This window comes from Oncorhynchus mykiss, chromosome 8 (genome assembly GCF_057628025.1).
Source record: "Oncorhynchus mykiss isolate SJ-2025 chromosome 8, ASM5762802v1, whole genome shotgun sequence".
Classification (NCBI taxonomy): Eukaryota; Metazoa; Chordata; class Actinopteri; order Salmoniformes; family Salmonidae; genus Oncorhynchus; species Oncorhynchus mykiss.
The window spans coordinates 31853953-31866855 of NC_143029.1; positions in this window are offsets into that span (position 1 = coordinate 31853953).

Below are 12903 nucleotides of genomic sequence, written 5' to 3' on the forward strand. Positions count from 1 at the left end.
ACAACAAAGCTTTCTTGGTTTCCAACAAGCTTTCTCTACACTTAACCTTGTTCTGAACACCTCCAAAACAAAGGTCATGAGGTTTGGTAAGAAGGTCATGTGGTTTAGCCCCTTTTCCACAGATGGTATTACTACCTCTGAGGGTTTAGAGCTTGAGGTAGTCACCTCATACAAGTACTTGGGAGTAAGGCTAGATGGTGCGCTCTCGTTCTCTCAGCACATATCAAAGCTGCATGCTAAAGTTACATCTAGACTTGGTTTCCTCTATCGTAATCACTCCTCTTTTACCCCAGCTGCCAAACTAACCCTGATTCAGATCCTACCCACGCTAGATTACGGAGACATAATTTATAGATCAACAGGTAAGGGTGCTGTCGCGTGGCTAGACATTATTTACCATTTGGCCATCAGATTTGCAGACAATGCTCCTTATACGACACATCACTGCACTCTATACTCCTCTGTAAACTGGTCATCACTAAATACCCATCGCAAGACGCACTGGTTGATGCTTATTTATAAAAACCCTCTTAGGCCTCACTCCCGCCTCTCCGAGATATCTACTGCAGCCCTCATTCTCCACATACAACACCCGTTCTGCCAGTCACATTCTGTTAAAGGTCTTTAAAGCACACACATCCCTGGGTCACTCTTCTTTTCAGTTCGCTGCAGCTAGCGACTGGAACGAGCTGCAGAAAACACTCAAACTGGACAGTTTTATATCAATCTCTTAATTCAAAGATTCAATCATGGACATTCTTACAGACAGTTGTGGCAGCTTTGTGTGATGTATTGTTGTCTCTACCTTCTTGATCTTTGTGCTGTTGACTGTGCCCAATAATGTTTGTACCATGTTTTGTGCTGCTACCATGTTGTGTTGTCATGTGTTGCTACTTTGCTATGTTGTTGTCTTAGGTCTCTCTTTATGTAGTGTTGTGTTGTCTATCTTGTTGTGATGTGGGATTTGTCTTATATTGATATTGCATTTATTTATTTTAATTTTAATCCCAGGCCCCCGTCCCCGCAGGAGGCCTTTTGCCTTTTGGTAGGCCGTCATTGTAAGTATGAATTTGTTCTTAACTGACTTGCCGAGTTAAATAAAGGTTAAAGAAAGAAAGAAAGAAAGAAAACATCCTTGTCAATATTAGCCCTTTGCAGTGGAATTTTGTAGACGTGTTTTTGTATTGTGTTTGGAGAATCTGCAGAGAAAAAAGTGAGGCGGTTGTGCCATTACTGTTGTAGTCTTGATTTTATACCTTTCAGTGTCACTTGCTGGTTTCTGTCCCATTGTGCTCCATAACTGTGTGCACATTGGACATTTCAATATCGTCAGCTTGCTGTTAGCTAACTAGCATCACCAAATTGGCAGCAAGATTGCTAGCCAGCTGAGACTGGCTGAGAACCAACTAACCAACCATAGACGATTTATACACATTCATCAATGCAAAATCTGATTGATTGAATTATCCATGTTGTCTATATTAAATGGTACTTCATTTAACATAACAGGCTTTTAAAATTCAATATTGGTGTACAATATCTACTTAAAATATCAAAGGCACTAATTTCACATACAAGCCCGCACACACACACACACACACACATTTTTGTGTGTTGGTCGTTCATAGTAAACAATGCCATTATTGACGTTTTTGGGCACGCCCCCTCTACCTAGCGGGAAGTATCAGCATTCGCTATAAGTGCTGGACTTTGTGGTTCATCAGGGAGTTCGAAAACTTCCGGATTCTACCAGTAAAATGAAAATGTAAAAGTTCTAGCTAGTGGTTTAGATAATTGTGATGTTTATGATAAAAACGTATATTATTAATATAGTAATGACTCGTGGCAGAGCCAGGGTGAAATTCCCCTTTAAGGCCTTGTACATTATAATACGTTCAACAGGCACTGGTTGAATCAACGTTGTTTCCACGTCATTTCAATAAAATGACCTTGAACCAACATGGAAGAGACGCTGAATTGACACCTGTGCCCAGTGGGAAAGCCTGTTCAAAATGTTTCCTAACCTCCAAAGTAGTATGAGATAAGAAAAGTAATCAAGTGATTATACAAACTAAGTTTCCATCCAAATCAAATTTGAACTGACATTCAAAGTGATTCGTTAGAAAGAATAGTAAAAGGGATGAAAACTAGCTATGACAAAACACAGAGATGACCATCAGGTCATGATGGAGGAAGCTAGCTTGTTGGTTTGCTCGGGGGCCCTAAGGAAATATGTCATGTAATGTGTTACTTCCTTTTTCCACTACCATTTCATTGTCTCTCTCCGGGTGAGACTGGAGACCAATTCATGGGTGGTTTCACCAATTCGGTGCCTTTTGAGAAGTGTAACTTGCAGTAAAAAAAAAAAAATGCAATGTTTGATTTCACTTATTTCAACATTCTGTTACAACGAGCACATATTTAACTCCATAAAAAAACAAGTTTTCATCTTAAATCAGCCATACATCCCCTTGTGACAGGGGGAATGGAAGCTTGTTGTGTGCAACAGGGTGTGGCTATTGACCGCAAACTTCACAAAAACATTTCAATTGTTAAAACATTTCCACCACTAAACACCAGAAAATGGCCAAAAATAGTAGAACCAGCTCACCTGCATTTACACCAGGATTTGACTATTAGACGCTCAACGTTTCTTCAGAGAACAATATTTGAAGAAAAAAATTGTTTCACCATATTAAAACAAGAGTTCAGTTCACGTAACAGGGTTGACCTTAAAAATGAGGGACAGACGTACGTGAATCACTAATCACATGAAATAAATCATCATCTTCTGTTATGACTGTCAAAGCAACAAAATAACCAGGGCTTTATATTGAAAACCTGGAGAAATGTTGGGGTTCAGTGGGTTAAAATCTTCCTAGAAGTCACAGATGGAGCACGGATGGACATGTCAAAATGCTGAATCTTGCCACTTCAGCAAGTCTTTATTCATATTAAAAATCGGATTGATTGAATTCTCCATGTTGTATATATTAAATGGCACTTCATCTAACATAACAGGCTTTTATTTCTTCTTAAAATATCAAAGGCACTAATTTCACACACAAGCCCGCACACAAACACACACACACACACACACACACACCGGTGCTGGGTGGAGTGTACTCTCAGAGGGAAGGAGTCATTCTCAAGCAATGTGGGCGACTGACTCCTTCAACTATTTAGATTCCGTTTTGTAAAAAATAAAACACTGTCCAGAACATAGGAAGGCAAAGAAGATCTGATGTGGAGATGGAACGTGACGGCCAAGTCAAATGGATCAATGTATGCTCTTTAGTCGGACGACCCAATGGACTTGGCTAGTTGTGGTGGTGAACTTGGGCCAGAGTTATTAACCGGTCCTCATCAAGTCACAAAAAAAAAAAACAGGCATCAGGAAAAATACATTATGTCAATTCGGATGATTAATTACACAGGTTATGCAATTACCTTCAGAGAAATGAATGTAGGACCGACACTTTCTCCTCCATGGGGATGGGAGTTTAAAAACATACCAAAAGACTTACTACACAAGATAAAAGTAACAAAGAGCCCCCAAAACAGGATGAACAGATTATACGAAGAGAGGGAGCTAGGGAGGACAAAGGAGGGTAGAAAGCATAAACAATACAGTTAATATTGCTGTTCTGGTAGCTGAGGAATATATGGGAACAGCTTCAGCTACAGTGTACTACAGTATCTGAACGTTGTTCCACAAAGCTTTCAATGTGCAGATTTGGAAGCAGCAATCCAATTGTAAACCATCTTTCTCTCTCCTCCTCTCTCTCTCCTCTTCCTACTTCTCTCCATTTCTCCTTACAGTCTCTGTTCCAATCTCCCATGGCAATCTTCCGACCAGCATGTTTTTCTCCACCAGAGCCCAGAGACCTTGGCGCTGAGTGTTGGATGCCTGACACTGTTGACACGGTGCTGTTTTGCAATACAAAGGGGACTGTGGTTTATTTTCGGAAAACAATATTTTCTTTCTACCATGTTGCAACTTATTTTCCCAATTTCATTATTTGTTGTTGCTCTGGTGGATTAACGTCTATGCGCTGTTGATTAGGGGAGAGGGAGAGAAAGCGAGTGAAGGAGAGCAGGGAGGAGAGGAAAGCAGTGTGGAATCTGTTTGAAGAACACGTCTGTGATTTATTTGAGTTCATACATGGTATGTTATTTCACAAGAGGCTCATGGTAAGATAAGAGCTCCCCATTCAAATCCAGGTTTGATCAAGTCTCTCCACCGTCATGTTTACTGGATTAAATGCAAAGCTTTCGCTTAGCCTTTGAGACAACCCTTCCTTGTGCGCGGAGAGATTTCTTCTCTTTTTTTGACTCTCTCATTTGTCCCGCCAAATGAAGGAGAGATGATCGAAAGGCAACGAAAGAGCCCGTTAAATGATTATGCAAGGATGTTTTTTCTTGGTGTCAAGTCTTTTAGTCTAATAATAAAAGGGTGAGATTTCTTACTGTCGGGTTGACTGACATTGAATGCCGTACAAAAGCCATGTTTGCGTAGGGAGAGGCCCCAATCACAGCTGGAAAGAAGGCCTGACAGGGGGCTCAGAGCCTCAGACGAACGGACACATCTGGAGTTGTGTGGTCTATGTCACTGTCGGTTCTGTTTGCTTACGCTCAGACCACTCAAACAAAAACAGAGCTTTCCACCACCCCCTGAGGAAGACGACACATGCAACAATTTGAAAGCTTGAAATAATAAACAACAATCACAGAAGGCGGGCAGTTCTCCACGGAGGCATTTTCCACTAGCGAAGTCAATTTGTGGGCACGTAAACAGGGATAACATGCCTCTGACCACTCGTGTTTAGATGCCCCCCCCTCCCGCGCATTCACTCGCTACACATCAAGCCCAATTAGTTTTAGTCTCTCTGTCACGTAAACGTAAACAGGGATAACATGCCTCTGACCACTCGTGTTTAGATGCCCCCCCCCCCCCCCCCCCCCCACACACACACACACAGAACAAAACAGAACAGATGTGTGTAAGATTAATGCTATTTCATGGTGTGCTTGAAAAAAAGGAGGAAATTGATTTGGAGATACCAGAGAAGCATGATAAATTATAAATTATAAATGATCAATTCTGAGGACGACAAAAAGAGAAGAAGACCAGCGATGCAAAAAGAAAAAAGGAGAAAGTGAAAGAGAAGGTCTTGACTGGAGTGCAATGAGTCGAAGAAAAAGAGTTGTATGGAGAGAGTGTGTGGGGAGAAAATGCTCAGTCATGCCTCAGGAATGTTGTGGGTGCGCTCGCCGGTGTGACTAAACCATTTTTCACAGCAGTAATCTGAGGAAGCCGTCCGTGTGTTGGCAGCGTGGGCTGCATGGTTGAGCCTGGGAGGTGAGAGGAGGAGGTAGGGATGGAGGGAGATAGCGGAGGATAGGAAAGGGGGGGAGAAGGAGTCACATGTAGACCCCGTTTTAATTTCTCTCGCTCTCTCCCTCTTTCTCTCGCTCTCGCTCTCTCTCCCTCTCCCTCTGTCTCTCCGATTCAGAAAGGAGTTGTAAACAAGCTCTGAGGATTTACAGGCCTGCTGAAATAGAGTGTTGACCCCTGCATTCCTCTGAGCAATGTATTCTGGAAGAATCAACACTGGGCCTGAGGTGGACCTCTCTCTCTTCTCTCCCCTGTCTACTCTGTTCTCACCCCTCCTCGTTTTTCTGTAACATATTTATCTGACCACCGAATGAAGGAAGGCCTCTCCGGGGGAGGGGGAGGGTGGGTAGTTAGCCCCCCTCCCACCTGCACACTTGTGACTGTCATTGGTTTGACTGATCACCTCGAATCCGCGAGCAGATGGTTGGATGAGGGTCAGCTGTATTACATAAGCCACATTGTTCCTCTGGCGAAGCCAAGAGCGTTGGACTCATGGGTCTCATCATCTAGAATTATATCTGGGAAGGAACATCGCCATTAGGTTTCAACCTGAACCAGAACACTGTCAAAATGACAAGATAATAATCAGGCTTTTAACTCAGGGATACATGATAAAGAGAAAGAGTGATGATATGTGTACAATTATGTAATGAAATGTATACTATACAATCCTATATTATATAAGACAGTTTTGATAAAAAATGTTAGCGAATAATATTAGAATGACTCATCTGAGTGTATAATTATGCCATAGCATATCTAATTTATGTAATCATTCAGTTTCAGTTCACTTTGATCTTTCATGCTTCGATGACAATATATACTGTACCTGTTATCTATATGAAAACACAGTACTATCTAGAATACTGCATGTGATCTAACTAGGCATCATTACTGTGTACATTTCTGTCATAACCCTTGGCTTGCTGGCTAGCAAACAGCACAACATCCAACTGACGTGAAGAATATGTAGAGTTGAAAAACAATAATGGTCCTCTCTTTCCATCTACGTCTCAAATTGCACCCTATTCCATATTTAGTGCGCTAAATTTGACCAGGCCCCATAGGGCTCCATAGGGCTCTGGTCATAAGTAGCACACTATGCTGTATAGGGTGCCATTTGAGACACAATAATAATTTTCTTTGTAAAGCGGTTTTCAATACAAGTTGCAAAGCGCTTCACAGTACTAACAAAGAAACAAAGACTAGAGGAAGGAGAAGAAAAAGCTCATTAAAATAATTCATTGAAATAACTCTTTAAAATCACCTTTATAAAAGTGTCTTCAGCAGTGATATAATGACGCAGCCCATGTCTGGGCTCATTTGTATTGGTGTAGTCTAATAAATATATATCTGTTCATAGTGAAGGGTGAATATCCAATAACCAGAAACCCTGGTTCACATTCCCCAACCGTTGTCTCACATAGCGAAGTGAGAAGGGACAGATATTTATGAGGAACATGCTTGTACACACACACACACACACACACACACACACACACACACACACACACACACACACACACACACACACACACACACACACCGAGTTCGAGTTAGCTATGAAACTAAACCCTTGGTGGGGCCTCCTAGGGCATCTTGAAGTGAGCTAACATTGCTTTTAGGATTTGTGAGGAAGTACGGCAAGCTATGTTTTGAGCTCTGTGGTCTGTGGTGAAGATGTCATACTTGGCTCAGAGCCCTGCTAGTCACCTGATGTGAATGACATAATGTTTATCTGATTATCATCATCTGATAGAGGGATATGCTTTCAACCTCCAACCCAGACTGTTGGCGAATGGTCATAACATTCTCCTGTTGAGCGTAGCCTGATCTCAGATCTGTTTGTGTTGTCTTGTCAACTCCTAAGGTCAATGTCAATCCAAACAAGTTGGCTATACAGCAGCACAAACAGATCTGGGTCCAGGCTACAGGGTGCAGTTTCATAGTTCCCTCCACTTCCCTGAGAGAATAGCTTGGGTGTCTGCTATTACCACCACAGTCACCTCTACTTGCCATATGATACCTGTCCACCCCCAGGGTTTGTATTTTGAGGTCAGTGGCCCATAGCCTTAGGATGGACAGGAAGAGATGTGACATTCTGGGGACTTGAGGAGATATATTATCTGTCACCATTATTGTCCCCCCTGCATCACTGTCTAGAGCTTGAAACTGGAGGTGACATCAAACCATACGGCTGGAAGCTGACTCGACCGTCTCACCCAGCATGTGTGGTTAGAGATGCCGGTTCAGTAACGGTCTGGGTTACGGTCGCCTCATTGTCGACCGTGAACATGTCAGAAGTAGTCTGTCACGTCGCGTGAAGACAAAGGTCCTTTGTGCTGGGGAGTCAGAACATGGTTCATAGCCACAGAGATTGAAGAATACTATTGAAGCACGCTGAAAAAATAAAGGGGTTATGTCCTCCACTTTTTCTAGGAAAATTTAGGACTATTTCTAGGACTATTTTACACCAAATTGTTTCCAGTGCCTGCTCTGAGAAGGAGGGGATTTTTGTAATTGTGCATTCTGATTGGTATGGTAAAACTCATTTTCCAAAATGAAATGACGGAGGAGGGCTCTCTCTCTCTCTTTCTCTCTCTCTCTCTCTCTCTCTCTCTCTCTCTCTCTCTCTCTCTCTCTCTCTCTCTCTCTCTCTCTCTCTATCTATCTCTCTCTCTCTCCTTGGCAGTCTCAAACCCCAAAGTAATACAGTGGACCTTGCACTGCGGCTGGGCTGCCAAATCAAACACTCCACATTTCACAATGCATCTGTCCCTTTGCTTCAATAAACCCACAGTCAACTGACGTATCTGAATTACAGCTTTCAAGTGAACCCTCCATAATGAATCATGCCCATCAGAGCTTTGCTGTGCTTCAGCACTTGACCGAAGATGACAGAATGGTAAAGTTAACTTTAGCCTGCCTCTCCCGTGTCCATTTAATTGTTCTCTCCTAAGTGTTCAAAGCCGTAAAGGCAATGGGCAGCGCTTGTGTCAAGTGTCAACTCCATGTCATTGTGCGGCTTTGTTGATGTTAACCCACCTCACTGAGAGCACATATGACCTCAATCTAAACTTGGGGGCGCAGCCTAGTGGTTAGAACGTTGGGCCAGTAACTGAAAGGTTGCTGGATCGAATCCCTGAGCTGACATCTGTCGTTCTGCCCCTGAACAAGGCAATTAACCCACTGTTACCCGGTAGGACGTCATTCTAAATAAGAATTTGTTCTTAACTGACTTGCCTGGTTAAATAAAAATAAACTTCCTGTACTTTCTGCTCGACTTGAGGCGAGTAGTGATGAGGTCATCATAACAAATTACACATTGGTCATTATGGACAATTGCCATAGAGACTTGATGAGGTGTCATGTGAGTTACAATGAAAGAGGTGCTCAGTGCTGTTAGTACAGAGTGAATACACAAATGGGGCTTGTTTCTTTCTTCCCTCCTTTCCACTGCTTTATGTTATCTCAGGGGTTCCGAGGAATGCTATTGCCTTAAATAACGTCACAGACCATGTCAGAGCTAGAACATTAGGGAGACACATATTTCAGCCTCTGAAGCTTTCCATATTTCATGAACTTATGCAACAGCACTCCACAGATCGTGAATTCCTTAATGTTTAGTTGTGGCACCCTGGATTTTATTCAAGGTCTTTGATTTGTAATGAATATTGGTGACGCCTCTAGTGTATGTGTGTGTGTGTGTGTGTGTGTGTGTGTGTGTGTGTGTGCATGTGTGTGTGTGTTTGTGTGTGTCTAACATACGTGATTGTGGCAGCAGTGTTGCCAGTTCCTTTCCTAGAAGCAACAGAAATGGGTCAGTGTGTATGGGGAGGGAATGTTTTCCTGCGCACAACACCTGTCCACCATGCTTTTGTTCTAAGTTTGCGAGTAAGACACACACACAAACACATTCCATTCCCCCCTTCCTCAATGCCAGAAAAGAGGCCAGAAAGAGCAGATTTTACAACTCTTGATGTCACGTCTGTGTAGGCTACTCGAGAAAGATCACGCACTCTGTCTGCAAGGTCAGATAAACTGCTAACGATTGAGACCTGACAAACAAACAGGAGTGTTGATTACAAATCCATCAGCATGTCACCACACCTAAAGACAACAGACAACAGCACACAGAGGGCTGTAAATTATAGCAGGAGAGCAGGTCAAAGTGCAGGGCTGCAGGGAGCTGGTCTGTTAGGTCCCTCATTTACTTCACAGTCTAATGAACCCGTCCTACAAACATCCATGTACAGGGCCCATATTCCTAAAGCATCTCAGACTAGGAGTGCTGATCTATGATCAGTTTAGCCTTTTATATCATAATGAATAACACTAGCTGTCATGATCGTCGTTGTAAGCATACTCAGACCAAAGAGCAGCTTGAAATCGGTTCTTCATCTTTTTATTTAAGCACAAAAAACAATAAAGAAAACACGAAATGTGACATTCTGTAGTGCTCATAGGCCTCAACACAAAAACAAGACCCCACAAAAAACAGTGGGGAAATGGCTGCCTAAATATGATCCCCAATCAGAGACAACGATAAACAGCTGTCTCTGATTGGGAACCATACCAGGCCAACAGAAATAAAACACCTAGATAAGAACACCCCCCATAGTCACACCCGACCTAACCAAAATAGAGAATAAAAAGGCTCTCTATGGTCAGGGCATGACAGTACTCCCCCCCCAAAGGTGCGGACTCCGGCCGCAAAACCTTTGCCCCCGCCCAGACCACGGGTCCGGCCATGGGGCCGGGTAGAACGCCCTGCCCAGACTGGGCATCGGCGCAGAGGAGGTCCCCGGCCATGGAGCTGGGTTGGACGCCGTGCCTGGACTGGGCATCAGCTCAGAGGAAGGCTCCAGCCTTGGCGCGGGACTGGACGCCGTGCCTGGACTGGGCACTGGCACAGAGGAAGGCTCCTGCCATGGAGCGGGACTGGACGCCATGCCTAGACTGGGCACCGGTGCAGAGAGAGGCTCCTGCCATGTAGCGGGACTGGACACCGTGCCTGGACTGGGGATCGGTGCAGAGGAAGACTCTGGCATTGGAGCAGGACTGGACGCCGTGCCTGGTCTGGGCACTGGCGCAGAGAGAGGCTCCTGTCCTGGAGCTGGATGTTCTGGACCGTGGACCGTCGCAGGAGGTTCCGGACCGTGGACCGTCTTCTCCCAGACTGGCTCTGGCACGCTCTGCCGACCACCTCGTGTGCCCCCCCCAAAAAAGGGGTCTGTATTTTGGGCTTTCTATGTGGCCGCAAACCCCGGCTTCGTCGCTATCCTCCCTTCTCTCCTTACGTCTCCACGTTCCACGGAAGGCTTTCGTCTCCTGCAATAATTTCCTCCCAAGTCCAGGATGTCTTCTCCTCCTTTATCTCCTACCAAGCCCAGGATACATTCTCCTCTCGGGCACGCTGCTTGGTCCTGTTGTGGTGGGATCTTCTGTCACGATCGTCATTGTAAGCATACTCAGACCAAAGCGCAGCGTGAAATCGGTTCGACATCTTTTTATTTAAGTGAACCGCACAAAAAACAATAAAGAATACACAAAACATGATCTTCTGTAGTGCTCACAGGCCTCAACACAAAAACAAGATCCCACCAAACACAGTGGGGAAATGGCTGCCTAAATATGATCCCCAATCAGAGACAATGATAAACAGCTGCCTCTGTTTGGGAACCATACCAGGCCAACAGAAATAAAACACCTAGATAAGAACACCCCCCCCAGTCACACCCCAACCTAAGCAAAATAGAGAATTGTAAAGGCTCTCTATGGTCAGGGCATGACACTAGCCTTCTAGATCACCACTCTTACCCTGAGACGCTTTAGGAATACGGGCGCTGAGGAATAGAACTCCCAAAATCATAGATTTGGTAAAAAGGATTTAAGTTTGCCTGCATTAAAGTCCCCGGCTACCAGGAGCGCCGCCTCTGGGTGAGCGTTTTCTTGTTTGCTTATGGCGGAATACAGCTCATTCAATGCTGTCTTAGCGCCAGCCTCTGACTGTGGTGGTATGTAAGCAGCTACAAAGAATACAGATCAAATCTCTCTCGGTAGGTAGTGTGGTCTACAGCTTATCATGATAAACTCTACCTCAGGCAAGCAATAGCTCGAGACTTCATTAGATATCGTGCACCAGCAGTTGATTACAAAAATACATAGAACGCCACCCCTTGTCTTATCAGACGCAGCTGTTCCATCCTGCCGGCACATCGTATAACCAGCCAGCTGTATGTTGATGTTATCGTCGTTCAGCCACGACTCCGTGAAGCACAAGATGTTAAAGTTTTTAATGTCCCGTTGGTAGTTTAATCCGCGTAACTCGTCAATTTTATTGTCCAAAGATTGCATGTTTTCTAGCAGAATGGAGGGAAGTGGGGGTTTATTCCATCACCTGCAAAATCTCAGAAGGCAGCAGGACCTTCGGCCCCTCTTTCTCCACCTCCTTTTCACGCAGATCACGGGGATCTGTTCCCGAGGAAGCAGCGTATCCTTTGAGTCAGAGTCGTGAAAGGAAAATAGGATTCTGCTAGTCCATGGTGAGTAATCATGATGATCAGATGTCTAGAAGTTATTTTCGGTCATAAGAGACGGTAGTGGCAACATTATGTACAAAATAAGTAAAACCAAAAAAAAGTTACAAACAATGCAAATAAGCAAATAAAAATAACACAATTGGCTGGGGGCACGTAAAACGTCTGCCATCTTCTCCAGCGCCATTTGAAGGGTTGTCTCAGTCACCAGATCACAACCCAATTGAACACTTATGGGAGATTCTGGAGCATAGCATGAGACAATGTTTATGGGAGATTCTGGAGCATAGCATGAGACAATGTTTATGGGAGATTCTGGAGCATAGCATGAGACAATGTTTTCCACCACCATCAACAAAACACCAAATGATGGAATTTCTCGTAAAAGAATGGTGTCCCATCCCTCCAATAGAGTTCCAGACACTTGAGGAGTCTATACCAAGACTCATTGAAGCTGTTCTGGCTTGTGACGCCCTATTAAGACACTATGTTGGTGTTTCCTTTATTTTGGCAGTTACCTATACCTGTACTGACAAGCTAAGGAAACTTTACACACGTGAAATTTGACGTTTTACAGTAAACATCCTCCAGAGGTTGTGCTCATTTCGTCCCTGTGTTTTTTTTTTTTTGCTGCCTGGTTTCTGCCAGTTCTAGATTTTCTTCTCTCAATTCTTCTACCAGTTCCAGGATTTATTTTCATGAAAACAACTGCCAAGTGAATGAAGTATTGGGAAACAAAGTGTCCAGAGTAAAGCACAATATAAAGTATAGAAAACATCCTGTATGGATTCCTGGTGCGTTATTTGTATCCTTCCTGTTCATGGCATTTGACGTCAGATAACACAATAGCTCTTTTGTATCAAATGTTTGTACTTTTTAGACGGGGAACTGGGTTTTTGTCTTTTAAATGTCAAATTAATAATAATGTAATGGAGGAAATTGAGGATTGAGGCTGTTTTGGGGTTG